The sequence below is a fragment of the Moschus berezovskii genome, chromosome 7 (genome assembly GCF_049115385.1).
Source record: "Moschus berezovskii isolate FMDL1 chromosome 7, NW_MosBer_1.0, whole genome shotgun sequence".
NCBI classification, from domain to species: domain Eukaryota; kingdom Metazoa; phylum Chordata; class Mammalia; order Artiodactyla; family Moschidae; genus Moschus; species Moschus berezovskii.
In genome coordinates, this window is record NC_142466.1 from 35,826,193 (window position 1) to 35,842,622 (window position 16,430).

At 41.1% G+C, this 16,430-nt stretch overlaps 1 protein-coding gene across 3 annotated transcripts in view; it reads left to right on the forward strand.

Annotated features, from left to right (window-relative positions):
• The first annotated feature begins 4,452 nt into the window (after positions 1 to 4,452).
• The window catches only part of FREM1 (FRAS1 related extracellular matrix 1), a 208,247-nt gene continuing 196,269 nt past the window's right edge, over positions 4,453 to 16,430 (forward strand). For 2 of the 3 annotated variants that reach the window (XR_008686234.2, XM_055428202.2), the window contains exon 1: positions 4,453 to 4,836. The gene's annotated coding sequence lies outside the window, so the exon portion shown is untranslated. The other variant, XM_055428203.2, reaches the window with a different exon arrangement.

Below are 16,430 nucleotides of genomic sequence, written 5' to 3' on the forward strand. Positions count from 1 at the left end.
CTCAGCTTTCTAAACAAGTCTGGGGGGATTTTTTAATAGATTTGTGCCATTTACTCCTGAGAAAAACATCTTTGGCCTATGGGTATGTTCCATTACTTTCAGTGTTCACCTCTTGGACTAACCTACCATGATTTTTTTTTTTTAATGTAGCAACTATTTTTATTTTATTTTTTATGATGCAAAATACATTATCTTTTAAGAGAGTTGGATTTTTTTTTTTTTTTTTAAATCAATAAGCGAAGACTCCCAACTCCTAGTATTAGGCTTGGAAAGATAAAACTCTCTTGGTGCTAAGCTTTGAAAGACCAAATCTCTCACAAAGATAGTTGAAATGTAAAACAACTCAAAACTAAATTGTTTATGTTGGCTTTGGTACATTTTCCCCTTTTCCTGTAAAAGAAGAAGATAAAAAATATTCTTGATTTTTTTCATGTTTTTAATATGTACATGGAAGTCCTAATGTCTGTTTACTTTAATGCTAGTGTTTGAAGTTGTGTTAATTATTAATGAGAAAAGTACCATGCAGTGGAACAAAATGAGTCAGTTTATTCTGATTTCCTGCCTCAATGTGGTGGACAAATATGGAAATGATAATGCTAGGAGTTTCCACTTCCACAACCAATAGCTTGGAGTATGGAGGAGGGGAATCATTTTCTCAAATAGATTCTGTGATGAACATGTGATTTGAGCATCCGTCCTCATAAAATGAGAGAACTTGAATCTTTCATTCTTTCAGTTCTCCAGCTGGACCATTGCCTCCAAACATAAAACAAAGCGCTGGGAGAAGGTTTGTTTTTGTTATTAACAGCTGTCTTGCTGGGTGTTTACATGTGTCTATTTAGAAAAGGCTGCCCTTTCAATGTCTCTCCTGTCAGGACACCCTTTTCTGGCACCCTTATTTGGAAGATCTCTTTAAGATATTTTACAGGGGGACTTTTAGATGTCTTTTAGAAATATTGAATATCTTTTAGATTTTTTAAAACAAAATCTTAAAAAAAATCTTTTAGAAGTAAAAGTTTTATTTTCTTCTTTTCCAATCCTCATGCCTCATCATTATTATTATTTTTACTGTATTGGCTAGGGTCTTCTACAGTGTTGAATTGTGGTGATTGTAGCAGGCATTTTCTTTTCTTTCTTTCAGTTCAGTTCAGTTCAGTCGCTCAGTCGTGTCCGACTCTTTGCGACCCCATGAATCACAGCACGCCAATCCATACTAAAGGAGATCAATCCTGGGTGTTCATTGGAAGGACTGATGCTAAAGCTGAAACTCTAATACTCTGGCCACCTCATGAGACAAGTTGACTCCCTGGAAAAGACTGATGCTGGGAAGGATTGGGGGCGGGAGAAGAAGGGGACGACAGAGAATGAGATGGCTGGATGGCATCACTGACTCGATGGGCATGAGTTTGGTGAACTCCGGGAGTTGGTGATGTGGCTACTAAAATTTTGCCGTTAAGGATAAGATTTTTCAGAGAGGTCTTTGATTGGGTAAAAAGATTTCCATTCTGGTCTTAGCTGGCTAATAGTGTTTTTTGTTTGTTTATTTAGTGAATAAGTGTTGAATTTTACTGAACACCACTTTTTGGCATTTATTAAGATGATCATATGGCTTTTTTCTTCCTTCAATATATTAAATTGCTAGATGTTTTTATTTTGAACTGTCATTACAATCCTGAAATAAACCCTATTTGGGTATAATATCTTTAAAAATACATAGGAAGGTTAGATTTGAAGGTGTGTTATTTAGAATTTTGCACTTCTGTGTAAAAAAGTGATCTTGGTCCATACTTTTAGAATTTCAAGCAGAGCACATGGCTCTTTTTTCTGCCTTGCTGGGTTTATTTCATTCCCTGTTGTTCTACAGCCATCCCAAACTCTGAGGTCAGCAAGTCTCTGCCTCTACAAACTCCCACTAGGTTGTGTTTCTGTTCTTTTCTCATCCATAAGGGTGTTAATCTTGCTTTCATTTTATGTACTTATTTTCTTTAATTTGATCTATTTAAAGTGGACCCTTCCGCTCCTAGCCGATCGTCTTTTGTGTTGCAGTGTTGTCTCCCATAGCCACTGGGTTTTATAAATTCAGTGGAGGGACTTCCCTGGTGGTTCAGTGGCTAAGACTCCATGCTCCCAATGCAGGGGGCCAGGGTTCAATCCCTGGACAGGGAACTAGATCCTGCCTGCTGCAACTAAAGATCCTGCATGCTGCAATGAAGATCAGAGATCCCTCGTGTTGAAACTAAGACCCGATGTAGACAGATAAAGTAAATATGAAAAAAAAGAATTCAGTAGAAAACCATCTTCACAGTATGACGAAAAACACTTCTGTGCTTGGTGTCATCAGCAACAATTAAAAGACATGCTATTTTTTTTTTAAATATAGGCTTTTGGTGAAAGTGTTGGCTGTGCTCCTTAGAGAATGCTATATACTATAGCAGTTTAACAAAATTGTACATGTTTACAATCCAAAAACGTATGGTAATTTCCAACACATGGCATTCTGTATTTTTCATATCACATCTAACCCTAGGGTTAGAAATAGAATAACTTCTTTAAAATGCATTTTGTTTCAGTACTAAGTTCAACAACACATGCTTTTAGGGGGAGAATTCTTCATTGTTTCTTTGGCTAAGTTCTTTTAAAACATTCTGGCTTTGCATTTCAACTCGTTCAAAGAATATTAAAGTTGATAACTATATTATTTCAACAGCCGCTATCCACTAGTGGAAGATATGAGAAAGACTCACTTATTTGTATAAGTGGGTACCTCAGATTTCAAGATGTTTTGGCTAAACTAACTCTAGTTCTGTTTATTCTAATATATATGTTCAGCACAAAGTAAGGCCAACAACCATCATGTGTATAAATAACTTAATGAAAATTACATTTCCTGAAATATGTTGCAATCTAAGTTTTTGTTGTTTTTTGCTTAGAATGCTGAAGGTATTTTTTTCCCTACAAAAGTGGTATAAAGCATTTATTTCTGTTTCCATATGAATCCACAAGCTTTATTTAGCCCAGATGTTAGGAGAAGCACATCAATGCAACTACGTACTATCATTGCTTTCTCAACTAATAGCATCTAAAATCATCTTCATTTCTTTGCAGGTGAGATTTTCATAAGCTGGGAAAGTTTTAAATTTAGTCTGAGAACAGGATTGTCTATCACACTGTGTTTCCTGTCATCATTAAGGCTTTATTTCTTGGTTTTTAAAGATTAGTACATGAATCATACATTGTCACTATATTTTGTTTACTAATACTTGTGTGTAGTGAACACTGTTTACTTATGAAGAGCTTAGTGGTTCTTGGAGACATTTTCATCCATTTATTCTCAGAGCAAGAGGAAGAAATCAAGAGATTCTTGAAGATTTTAAATTTTTGGTTACTCTGAGTAAGTGTACACACACCTTTCATTGCTAAAGTATCCATAAAGCATGTTTTATTTATTTATTTTTTTTTCATAAAGCATGTTTTAAAATGAAATAATTGTTTTTCTCTCTCTCTTTGTATTCTTTCTCATTTTTTCTTTGCTTTATTCCTTCTTCACATAATTTTCTTCCTTTTCTTCTCCATTTTCTTCTCTCTCCCTCTCATTGCTTCCCAGAGAGAGGGTCTTATGTGGTGACCTTGTTCAGGAAAACCAGTCTTGTTTGAATTGGATTTATAGTGCCTTGTTCTTTAGGCAAAGATTTTAACCAGACGTGTCTCAATGTAAACATTTCCCCCAAAGCAAGGTAACACTCCATCCAGCTTCTCTATTTATGCCCAATTTAAAAGTTAGCCCAGATACTAATGCCACTATTTTTTTTTTTTCTGGTGGAGATGAAACACAGGAAAGCATTTTATCTTGCAGTTGTTAAGGAACAAAGCTTTCACCCACCCACTGAATCCTGCCCAGTTTAGCTGAATGAAGCTCTGTTGAGAGGACATTTCTTGACCTGTAATAGGGTGGAATCGGTGGGGTCATAAACTATATGCAAATGAGATGAGATTTACAGAATTTTTCTGGGTTTTTAAAAAAGAGCCAGAGACATGAAAAGGCTTATAAACTGAAGAACTAAGGTGGTACTTAAAAACAACCCCAGAATCTCCTCTTTTCCTTTAAAGGCTGTGACTAAAGTTCAAAGAGGCCAGGTCCCCTCCCTCTCCCTCCTCCCTTCTGAATGCAGGACATCTTGTCTGAATTTGAATAAAAACCTTTCAGGATGGGAATTTATTTCAGGAGAGGTTCAGGAAAAAAAATGTTTGAAGAGTTTGAAGGTTTAGGAAAAATCTTGTGCGAGTATGAGTGGGTATGTGCATGTCTCTGTGTGTACCTACGCATATGTGTGTTTGCACACACATGGGTATGAGGGTGTGTAAATGTGTGTGCTTGCCTGTGAATGCATTTGTCTGTGTGTAGGTGTGGGTACATGCACATGTGTGGGTGCCTGTGTGTAGTGTGTTGGGTGATTGTGTGGATGGGGTGTGAGTGTGTGCCGTGTGTGTCTGTGAGTGTGTGTGCCTCTGCGCTGCAGCGGGAGAGGCAGCTTGGGCTCAGCCAGTGGCGGAGCAGTTAGTACAGAACTAATAGTGAGAAAGGGAGCTGGGGAGAGACTAGGAAGAGACGCCACCGACCTTTAACAAAAGCTCAGCTTTGTCCCTGCGGACCCAGCCGGCAGAAGGGACTGGAGAGCTGTGGCTCTCTGCCAGGGAGGTCGGGCTCCCTGCAAACAGTTGCAGGCATCTCTGACCATGCCCTTTTCCCTGGGAGTGCTGAGCTTGGCAATCGGGAAGTTTTCAAAGCTTCAGCAGCGACTGCAGACTCGGAGAAGACCAGCAAAGACAGTGGAGTGTGTATGTGAACTTCAATTCTATATTTTCTTATGGGGTGGGTTAATGGATTTTTAGTACAAAGAGAGCTAAAACTCAGCTGACCTGAAAGACTGGAATTTCAGCTCTTCCCCTCCCTGGGCTGTTTTTCCTCCCCCTTCCTCTCAAAGCCCTTTAAATCAGAGATTACCGGGTCAGTGACTCTTATCCCGCCTGCCTGCGCCAAGGGTTTCTAGCTTTTGACTTGGCAAGGAAAACCACTACCTGTAAGTATCTGCTTTATGTATTTCCTCTCCTCTTGACTGTGAACGTTCTGCTAGAATGCCCCAGAGGTTATTTGTGTGGTAGCATTAACTCCGAGTAATGATACAAGAAGTAGATCAAGTCTGCTTGCAAAAGTTATCATATAAACTCACAAGGTGGCAAGTTGCAGTGTTAAAGAGCCCTGTACCCCAAATGGGAGGCTCTTTATTACATAATACAAATTTATAACTCTCTTCTCAACCCATCCCCAATAGCATTCACCAGTGAAAAAAACATTTTTACATTCTGAATTGTCCCCTCCCCCCACCCCCCAAATCAGAATATTTCTTTTTGGCTAAACAAAATGGCAAAGAGAAAAAAAAAAGGAAAAATTAACAAAACAGATAATATCCTCATGGTATAAAGATTCAAAAGTTTGGATGAGATGATTTTTGGATAGCTTTGCTTTAGTTTAGTTATATCTATATATATATATTTAAAGTATGGTTTCTTTTTTTATGGAGTTGAAAACCAGTGTTGGAGAGGCAAAGAAATCATATTGTTCTGAAGTTTCTGACTGATTTTTAATCTCTTTCTTCTCTTTATCTGGATTTGGCCTAGAGACTTTTGTGCTGGAGTAAATGATTTCTTTCAGTTGTCATCTGGATCCCAGAAATAATTTTCAAGGCATTTAAGTTTTGTTTCTGTTTTTTTCAATGGTTGTGTGCAGTCTTGTTGTGTGGTATGAATTACAAAGCTTTAAAAGAGCATTTCCGGGGGCTGGTTGGAGTTTATGGCCTGGGAATCTTGCTGGTGAGATTAACCTCTTCAGGACTATTTTACAGACCTGAGCAGGAGATCCAAATGCTTTACAGGTTTCTGCTCTTGAAAAGTGATGCCACCATATTCAGCGCTGCTTAAAGCTTGAAGTTTTGCTTCCTAGTCCTCTGCTTTCCTTTGATAAAATTGCCTTCAGAAATAACACTAGGAAAATGTTAACTCTTTCCCTCTTTCTCTTCATCAGAGATCTTCAAAACCCAATGTCCCTAAGAACCACTTGGGGTAAGGCAGGCACCTAGGCCACACCCCCAGAGGAGTTTAGACTTGGTGGGCTGGGGTTGGGGGCCTAGGCGGGGTGGGAGGTTGGGGGGCAGGAATTTCCCCAGGAGACTCTCATTCAGGCAAGATCACACTTGGATGAGTAGTGCTTTACATCGTCCTTGGCAAATTAAATTCTTGTCACATCCTCAGTTAATGTTAAACCTCACACCTAAATAATAAGCTTGAGTGTGAGCTGATGCTGAACACAAGTTACATGAAGCATGGTTTTGCATGCTTGACTGACAAACTAGAACTTTTAACCAGCTCTCCTGCCTTTACATTTCCCATAAGTAAGAAAAGCAGTCAGGGAAAGGTGCCCTGATTCCTTGTGTTGGACTGTGTGGTCTGACCTGCTCTGCATGGCCAAGCTATGTTTGTCTTGGAAACTTTAAGCCCAAGGCTATTCTTAGTTCTTTATCAACCTACTGGGAATGCTCTGCTCTTGGGACAGATTAGGCTGAGTGGGCTGAACTGAGTTGGATTATTTCTTGGGACCTGTTCAGTAGAAGTATAATTCCTAGAAATCTGTTTTGATTGAACAAACCCACAAGGATTGGGAGAAATAGGAAATGATTCCTCCATGAAATTGAGATCCTCATTAGTCAGCATATGAAAGGAAGAACTCAGCTTCCATCCCTGTCACCAGTGACAATGAATGACATAGTATATTTACAGTAAAAAGAAAATAGGATATGGTCATCAGTGCCCTTTTCTTTTTTTCCTCTCCTCATTCCAGATATTTGTAGGTGCCTGCTACATGCCAGGCTCTGGGCTGGTGCCGAGGATTCAGAAAGATCAGTGTACATAATATGGATAGACCCTTGGCCTTCATGGTGTTTCATGTCTTAGGTGTTGCTAACCAATCTTATGTGAGTCACCCATTCTTGCCAACCTTCACTTCTGCCATCAATGAAACAAAAGTGTTGAATTAAATGCGCTTCCGATATCTTGCTAACTCTGATATTCTGACATTGATGGATGTGCCTCAGTCTTCTAAACACAGATATAGAGGGTTGAGAGCTTTTCAGTGTTTGCTTTGACCACAGGCCCAAAGATTTGGCTTACTGCTTTTCTTAAAATTTTCAAAAATACCATTTAAGTTTTCTTTCACGAAGAATCAAGACTGCTGATCTAGTGAGTTATAGACAAATGCTACCTTTTCAGAGCACACAGTCATTCTCACAATGGAAGCCTGTAACCCTCTGGAAAGGCTGTTCCCTGGGCTGGGTTACATGGGCCAGCAGCCTCTTATCTTGTCTGAATCTGGTGTTGTTCTGCCTTTGGAGAGCTGGGTGGTCTGAACAGGACTTGCCGGCTTCCATACTTGCACAGCTTGCTCCCTGACCCTTTCATTCGACTGGTTTGATAGCTTTTGCGCTGCTAGGTGAGAGACTCAAACAGAGACCTTTGAGGGGCTGGAGAAAAAAAAAAAAGTCCCTAATGAAATCTTACATTTTTTGTACACTGTAGCTTCTTTTACTGCAGTGAATGGGGCAACATTTCAAAGGGTTCTAAAACTTGCCCATCAAGATAAGAATATCAAAATATAGGCATGATCTATGTGTTTTTCTGACAAATGTAGCCTCCAGCTGTCTGAAGATACTGCTTTTGGATGGGAAAGTGCTCACTGGAGGACAGAGTACTGGGATCTTGCAAAGTTATTTTTGACAAAATGTTCTTGGCCTCTTGTTGGTAAGTTTAATGGGGAGGGCAAAATAGGCTTTGGTTTCACTTTCATTCCTCTCTTTTTCTGAGTTGTTGATAGGATGCCAGAAGACTCGTCAAAGGCTGCTAAGATTGTTTGTCATTCTTTGCTCTCAACTTTGTTCTTGAAACCTTCATATCTGGCTTCCTTAGAGATAGAAGCAGATAATGCTCCAGGACTTGCTGATCTCCAAGTCCTTCCATTTACATGGCCCACCTCCCTGGGATCCCATCTCTGCATCCTATCAAGTGTTACCAGCTGCTTCATATTTATAGATGCTCCTTGAATTCTTCTCTTACAATAAACAAATCAGGACTATATCTTATGAGATTGCACTCAGTACCACAGTATTTTCTTTCCAAGGTCTGAATTTCTGTTAGCACAATTTTTTTTTTTTCATTTTGTAAATTATAAGCCAAAATCATTGAGTAGATATGAGAATTCCAGAGGGGATCAGAATTTCCAGATGATTCATCCAAACGTTCAAATGTTTTTGAGGGTTTCCTATCAAATCCTGTTTGTTGCCTAGATTTGTTTTTGTTTCCATAAAAGTGATTTTTCTTGAAAAAAGAACACAGTAACATCCAAGAGCAGTGCTTTATTCTGTTTTATATAAATCTTCTCTTGCTATCATGTGGTAGGATGAAACATTTTGTCAATAGGCATTAGTGGCTGTTTTGAAACCAAAACGTAGTGTTTGTAGAGAGCCCTTTTGAATATTAAATCAGAGTGGTATAGTAGAAAAAAAGAATGGCCTTTGAATAAATTTCAATTGGGTTTCAATCCTAGGCTGTAATGTTCTTTGGTTTTATGATGTTGCCCAAGTTACTTACCAGTTTCCTTGGGAGTAAAATAAATGTGTTGATGCTTACCTTCCCAGGTATTTAGGAGGGCTAAATGGCATTTGGAAAGCACCCAGCATGGGTTATGACATACGATTGGTTCTCAGTAAATATTTCTTCTTTAGAAGAGGACTAACGGGTATAAAGGCTGGAAAGCGTTGAATGTGTGACACGTCACTCAATTTATAGATCAAAGGGGAAATGGGAAATAGAGCTTTCTTCCAGGACTCATAGACTGGGCAGAATAGATATCTGTTCACCACTTCCTCAGCCTTTACCTCTGGGCAGCAGCCTTGTTCCCCCTTGATTCCTTTTTGCAGGTTAAGGAGAAGCATGAAACAGATTCATGAGCTCAGAGATCACCACAGGGATTCAGACGGAGAGAACAAAGGCAATGTGAAAATCATTCTGTCCTTTTCTACCAGGCCCTTCAGAATTAGAGACTTGTACAGCCATTTCAGATACATATATAAGAAGAGGAGTCATTTTGTTTCTCTTGGGATTTTGCTCTACTGTAGTAGGCAGCCCAGCCTCAAGGGGAAATATTTGTTTGAGATTTTGAAACTCTCCAGTTGCCGTGTGGTCAGCCTTTGAGCTGTCACCAAATGGAAAGACACAGCCATTCAAACATGTGGTGTGAGTACTCTCTGTCCCTCTCTGTCTTTCTTACTCTTCTAACCAGTTTTTCTTTTAAGTCCAAAGTTTAAACTGGAGTAAGTCAGTCTCTCAACTTGTGTCTATGGACCTCCTCTATGCCAAGTCCAGTGACCAAAACTGGAGATAATTTGAGTGAGCAGAACAATCATGGTTGTTATCTTCAAAAAGCTTTCAGACTAAGGTCAAAGGCAGACATGTTTTCAGGGACTGCAAATAAACAAATGCCTACAGGTGTGCATCGTGTGGTAAGGGTATTGCAGGATTCTATGCAAGCAGTTAACCTAGTCTGGGAAGTTGAGACCTTGGAGGAGGGGTAGAATTTAGCCAGATGTAGTGGTAGGCAGACTCGGAGAAGGCAATGGCACCCCACTCCAGTACTCTTGCCTAGAAAATCCCGTGGATGGAGGAGCCTGGTAGGCTGCAATCCATGGGGTCGCTAAGAGTCAGACACGACTGAGCAACTTCACTTTCACTTCACTTTCATGCATTGGAGAAGGAAATGGCAACCCACTCCAGTGTTCTTGCCTGGAGAATCCCAGGGACAGGGAAGCCTGGTTGGCTGCCGTCTATGGGGTCACACAGAGTCGGACACGACTGAAGTGACGCAGCAGCAGTAGCAGTGGTAGGCAGGAGAGGGCAAAGGGCATTCTTAGCAGAGGGGACAGCATGAATAAACCATGGAAAGGCCTGGAATGGGGAGTGCCACAAGTTTAGGAAAGAAATGAAAACCTGAGTGAATAGCTTGTCAATGGCAAGGAGGAGGAGTTGTGTGAGAAGAGACTGGAGAGGTGGCAGGGGACAACTACAGAGGGAAATCCAGTCTCGCAGTTAAGGGGACCCCAGAAAGTCCCTAACCGACACTCCCCCCAGAACCAAAGAACTCTTCTGATGTCTGTTCCTCAGCCCTTGCTGCTATTGGATGGCTTTGAAGGAAAGTTCTTTCTAAGAGGAACCCATCCTCCTGGTTCTGTATATGGGAAGCACAGAATAAAGTCATTCCTCTGGCAGGTATTTGAAGACAATTTTTTTTTTCATAAAGTATTGCTCAAGTAAATCTTCTCTGTCCCATACATGTGCAGCTGATATTTTGGAATGTAAATTTATATGTTTGTGTTTGTTGAAAGTGAACTTGGTGGCTTCAGTTCATCATTCCAGCCTCCATTATCTAAGATATACATCTTGACTGTGTCCTCAGTGGCTGCAAATAAACAAATGCCTGTAGGTGTGCATCGTGTGGTAAAAAACCATTCTGGATTTTTGCTGTCTGTGAATTGGATAAGCTAATCTCTTTATCTTTGTTTAGGAATTTGGAAAATTGTTGAACCAGAGGGTGCCAAAACTGGAGCTATGGGCACCACCCAAGATGTTTCTCACAGAAATGTCCAAGTATAAATGAGAAGAACTCAACAGTGTCAATGTGGGCTGATATTCTTGATTTGACAAGAATGCTAAATGCATTCAACTATAATCACTGATTTCATTTGTCGATACATGTGTTGAGTGCCTATCACACTCAGCAGAGTTCTGTCCTCCTGCTTTGAAAAACATAGTCACACAATCATGCAGGATGTGATACATGCCCCGTGATGAGTTTAAGTAAAGTGTGACTTTTCTGCAATAGCAGGAAGAAAATCTTTCCAAAGGGAATGATGAGGTCTTAGGATATCTTGAAGGAGGCAGTTCACAAGGCATTAACATGTGAGAAGGATTTTAATAAGAATGGAAGCAAAGACATTCCAGGTAGGGCAGACATGAAGAAGGGCATACAGGTGAGAATTGTCCAGCAAGACCCAGTGATGTGTAACTGAGGTTGTAGGAGGGGGAGGCCTGTGGTTTGGGGATACAGAAACCTAGATGAGGTGGCCAAAGACCATGGAAGCAGCTATGTAGTGGGAAGCCAGATGAGGTCAGATTTTAAAGAATAGTGTATTTTCAATGATACTATATGACCAAGAGAGAATAAAACAGAGGATGGAAAGAAAAGGAAGAGAAGATAAAGGAGAAAGAAACATTTGTGAGCTAGAAAGGGAAACGGGAAGTGTATTGAGTCACAGAAGCAATTGTGCAGACAGTGTGGGTGGAGGGCATTGTTGGGCACTGTAGAGATCAGAATGGACTGTTTAGAGATCGGAATGGACTGATCATCAGAAAGAACTGTTCAGAGAAAAGTTCAGTTTGCTGTCTGCATTAGGCAGTCCCTGGCAGCCTCTGAGACAGCCATTTCAGTGGCCTGGTGGTAACTTCCGGTTAGGAAACACAAGGCTGGTGAAGGGGTGGGGAGAGATGTTTATCTGGCTATGCCAGGTCTTAGTTACGGCATGTGGGGTCTTCAGTCTTTGTTGCAGCACACAGGCTCTTTCAGTTGCCGCATGTGGAATCTAGTTCCTTGACCAGGGATCGAACCTTGGCCCCCTGATTTGGGAGTGCAGAGTCTTAGCCACTGGACCACCATGGGAGTCCTGAGACAATGTTTCAAGGAGATAGTATCGTTGGTCATGATGAGGTATATAATGGGAAAGGGGAAAAGGAAATGTTTGGTGACTATTATAGCAATAGTCATAATAACAATGCTGCTGTTGCTGCTGCTGCTAAGTTGCTTCAGTCGTGTCTGACTCTGTGCGACCCCATAGATGGCAGCCCACCAGGCTCCCCCGTCCCTGGGATTCTCCAGGCAAGAACACTGGAGTCGGTTGCCATTTCCTTCTCCAATGCATGAAAGTGAAAAGTGAAAATGAAGTCACTCAGTCGTGTCCGACTCTTCGCTACCTCATGAACTACAGCCTACCAGGCTCCTCCGTCCATGGGATTTTCCAGGCAAGAGTACTGGAGTGGGTTGCCATTGCCTTCTCTGCATAATAACAATAGTGGTAGTAAAAAACACTAACATTTATTGAACACCCACTATGTGCTTAGGTGTGCTCATCGTAATGACCTCATTTTATTACCTCCTTATAGACTCTTTCTATAAATACAGTCATATTCTGAGGTCCTGAGCATTAGGATTTCAGTATATGAATTTTGGGTGAATGAAATTCAGCCCATAACACCATACCATCATATCACCTTGCAGTAGTTAGCTGATCTTCCAAATTCTTTAGACATTACTGCAGCCAAAGAAAATAGAATAAAACCTGTAGTCTCATAAACCCACATTTAAAATCAGTTTATAATGCACTCTGAATTTAGAGTTTGACTTCAGGAGGAGGTGACCGGGAAAATTCCTCATGCAGGACTACCTTTGCATTTTCAAAAATCCCAGGTGGCACCCATTTTGCCTTTTCTTATTTGGCCACGAAGCCCACATGGTGCTGATCTGTTTGCGTTAGGAATGAGCAGACTGCCCTGTGTACCATTTTGTATTACAGAGGCTATGTCACTTCAGTCATTGATTGTTGCCGAGTCGCTTTATTGGGATCTACTGGTCTTTATTTACTTCTCATGAAGTGAAATTCCCTGGTCTGTGGCTTTATAAGTTGCTTTGATGCTAGGCCCTTATGATGCATGTACATCACTCACTATGGGATACAGTGGTAGGGTGACTCTTGAGGTCCTCAAGTATCCCTTCCTGCACCACAGTTTGCCTATATTAAGAATGCCAACTGATGGTAACTGTGTGAGCTGATGGAGACATGGCCAGAGATCATATGGCATTGCATAGCAGCCTGGCTGTCAAGGACAGCTCCGTGCTTACAGGTGCCACATCTGAATTGCTAGCTCTGTGGCCAGATAATTCTGAAATGAGGACTTTAAAACCTAAAACTTAAGACTTCAGCTTTTCAAGATTAAGATTTTTCAGAATTTTTAAGACTTAGACTCAAGACTTTAGCATAATAACATGGTAAGGAGCACATGTACCTTTGGTGTGCATGCTCAGTCATGTCCAACTCTTTGCAACCCCACCAGGCTCCTCTGTCCGTGGGAGTCTCTAGGCAAGAATACTGGAGTGGGTTGCCATTTCCTCTTCCAGGGGATCTTCCTGTCCCAGAGATTGAACCTACGTCTCCTGCATTGGCAGGTCAATTCTTTACCACTGACTCACTGGGGAAGCACCTTTGATGTGAGGGTGGTTGAATTTCTTTATTCATTAAAAACAGCAACAAACTATCTTTACAGCAATCTTGTGAAATCAGTATAATGAATCCCCACTGTACAGATGATGAGAGCAAGGTTGAGAAAATTTTAGTAACCTATTTATATCACAGACTGAGGTTCTTTCTGAACACTAAAGTATTCAAAAAGTGAACAGTTTAGTCAAAATGTTTATCCTTACTTCAAAGGCTTAATTGAGGTCCGACTACAAAGAGATGTGTGAGCTGAAGAGTATGACACAAATGTCATGCAATTTTATCTGGCTTTCTCTTTATATAAAAAAGCGGATCTACTTTAAAAAAGGAATTGACTCCCTTTCCCCCTCAAAACATAGATCTTTGTTTTCTGTTATTGAGTAAACAGGCCAAGTGGAAGGCTGGAGAAAGTGGGATGGGTTCCAATGGACAAGATCAAGAATGGACATGACCATGTGAATGGAATGGGAGTTTGGGAAGATTGGATATGTGTATATGTATGACTGAGTCCCTGTGCTGTCCACCTGAAACTACCATAACATTGTTAATCGACTGTACTCCAACAAAATAAAAAGTTTAATTTAAAAAAAGCAAAAAAATTGTGTTAGGAGGGGTGAGATAATGACTCTTGTTTTATTGAAGAATCGACTAGAAATAATTGGTACCTTGGAACACAAAAGGGAATTAGACTTTGGAGTAATGTGAGAGGTTTTTAATTTGCAGACCAGAATGTTTGAGTGTTTCTGCTTTGCCTCATATGATTAAGCAGATAGCCTCCAATTCCTTCTAATCTAATCAGTAATGGCTTTGCAAGTAATGATTTGGGGAAGATCTATTACTTCTTGCCTAAATTCGAATGTTCTTTTCTATCACATCTTAAAATACCACACAATGAAAAAAGAAAAAGCATGGAAAAAATATTAGCCTTGTGAGCAATAAAATTTATTGCTACAATATCTGTATTTAACTTTGACTTAAAAGATTCACAGCAAGAGACATATTAGAATGCAACGAAAAGTAGTGGTAGCACAAAATCTTACTAGTTAAATTTTAATTTCTTTCATTTTTGACTTCGTTTCCTTTCTAACAATTTTGCTAGTTCAGGAAGCCACTGCCTTGTGTCTGTACACCTTACACATGTGACTGGCTTCCTAGTAATGACCCTCCCAGCCAGGCTGTCAAAAATGGTACCTTCCTTTCCTCTCTGGATGTCTGGGATATCTTATCTCCCTCTCCTCTTCTCCATCCCTCCCCAGTCACCTCCAAACTGGGTCATGCTTTCCAGTTCATCCTGTTGCTGGCCTTGGAGGTGGCTCCCCAGCCCTAGTCTTACTACTTCACTCTACTGAGGTGGTTTTCAGACAAGTCAAAGAACCTAGCTTCAGTCTGGGCACAAAAGTTCCTTAGACCTCTTCTTATAGGAGAAGGAAGGAAAAGTGCAGTTGTTTCCAGCAGCGATTCTCAATCCTGGAAACTCATTAAAGAAGTTTTGAGTTCAGGTGCCTGTACCCCACCAAAATAAATTAAATCTCAAACTCTGGGAGAGGTACTTGAATGATGGGGAAGGGAAGTCAGTGACGGGCCTCACTAGTTTAGGGGTGATGCCAGAGGCAGCTCTTTCACTTGGCGTTTCCACTGTCAACACTAAGGCAGACCACCTTAAACCTTCAGGGGATTGCTGCTTCCTCTGGGCCAGTGGGGTGGGGCTAAACCCAGGAGGGTAAAGTCTCCCCTGCAGCCAGCTCTTATCCTCAGGTCCTCAGAGACCTGGACTCAATCGCCATTTCCCTGGTGGCTCAGAGGTTAAAGCGCCTGTCTGCAAGGCGGGAGACCCAGGTTCGATCCCTGGGTAGGGAAGATACCCTGGAGAAGGAAACTGCAACCCACTCCAGTATTCTTGCCTGGAGAATCCCATGGGGTCGCAAAGAGTCAGATAAGACTGAGGGAATTCACTTAGGGTAGGCGCCATTCACGGAGATGGCAATGGCAAGCCACTCCAGTGTTCTTGCCTGAAGAATCCCAGGGACGGGGGAGCCTGGTGGGCCCCCGTCTATGGGGTCACACAGAGTCGGAAAGAAACGACTGAAGTGACTTAGCAGCAGCAGGCGCCATTCACTTTGGGGGGCTGTGAAAACAGCACCTTTGGCACCCTTAGGGCACAGTTACAGCACAGATGTTGCCCTGGAATTTGGTATACTGAACTTAGTTAAACTGAGGGAAGGACTCCCAACGCCTCTGCTCAACCCTTGAAAGATTAATTTGGTTTCCCACGAAAATCTCTTCCACCATGATGAGTTTATGCAGTGCTGAGTGGCATCACAGTTCGAATTGCACTTGCCAGTAAGTCTGGACACCCGTTCCTATGATAAATGTGTTCTTGTGTGTGCATGCGTGCTAAGTCGCTTCAGTCATCTCTGACTCTCTGTGACCCTGTGGACTGTAGCCCACCAGGCTCTTCTGTCCACGGGATTCTCCAGGCAAGAATACTGGAGTGGGTTGCCATTTTACTTCTAGACAAATTATTTGAAAACCAACTTTTAAAAAATAGCTTATTTGTGTCTTGGAGACTCTAAGGAAGTATTTTAGCCAAGAGTCCTTCTGTGCTCTATGTTTTTCTCCTTTAAAATACTTCTCTAACTTATTGGTGTTTGGTATTGTTTTATACTGCTGTTCTTATATTGTGCGTTGCTTTATTCACCACCACAGATTTGTTCAACAGTAAGTCATCTAATCAGACTTTCAGATACTTTATTTGCAGCCTGTGATGTTTATGGAGATTTCGTTTTTGAACCAGTACTTGAAGCATTTTTAGTCTCACTGGCTGAGCGCATCTTCGCATTTTCCATAGCCCACCCCAAGTTCTGCCAAAAGAAGCAGATCAAGGTTTGCTTTTGTTCGTGCAGTTAAGAATCTTAAAGCAATTAAGCTCAGTGGGCCACAGAGGTATCAGGGACTCTGCATGTGCAGAACTAACACTAGCGCTGGGTTGTGTGTTCACTTGTGGAG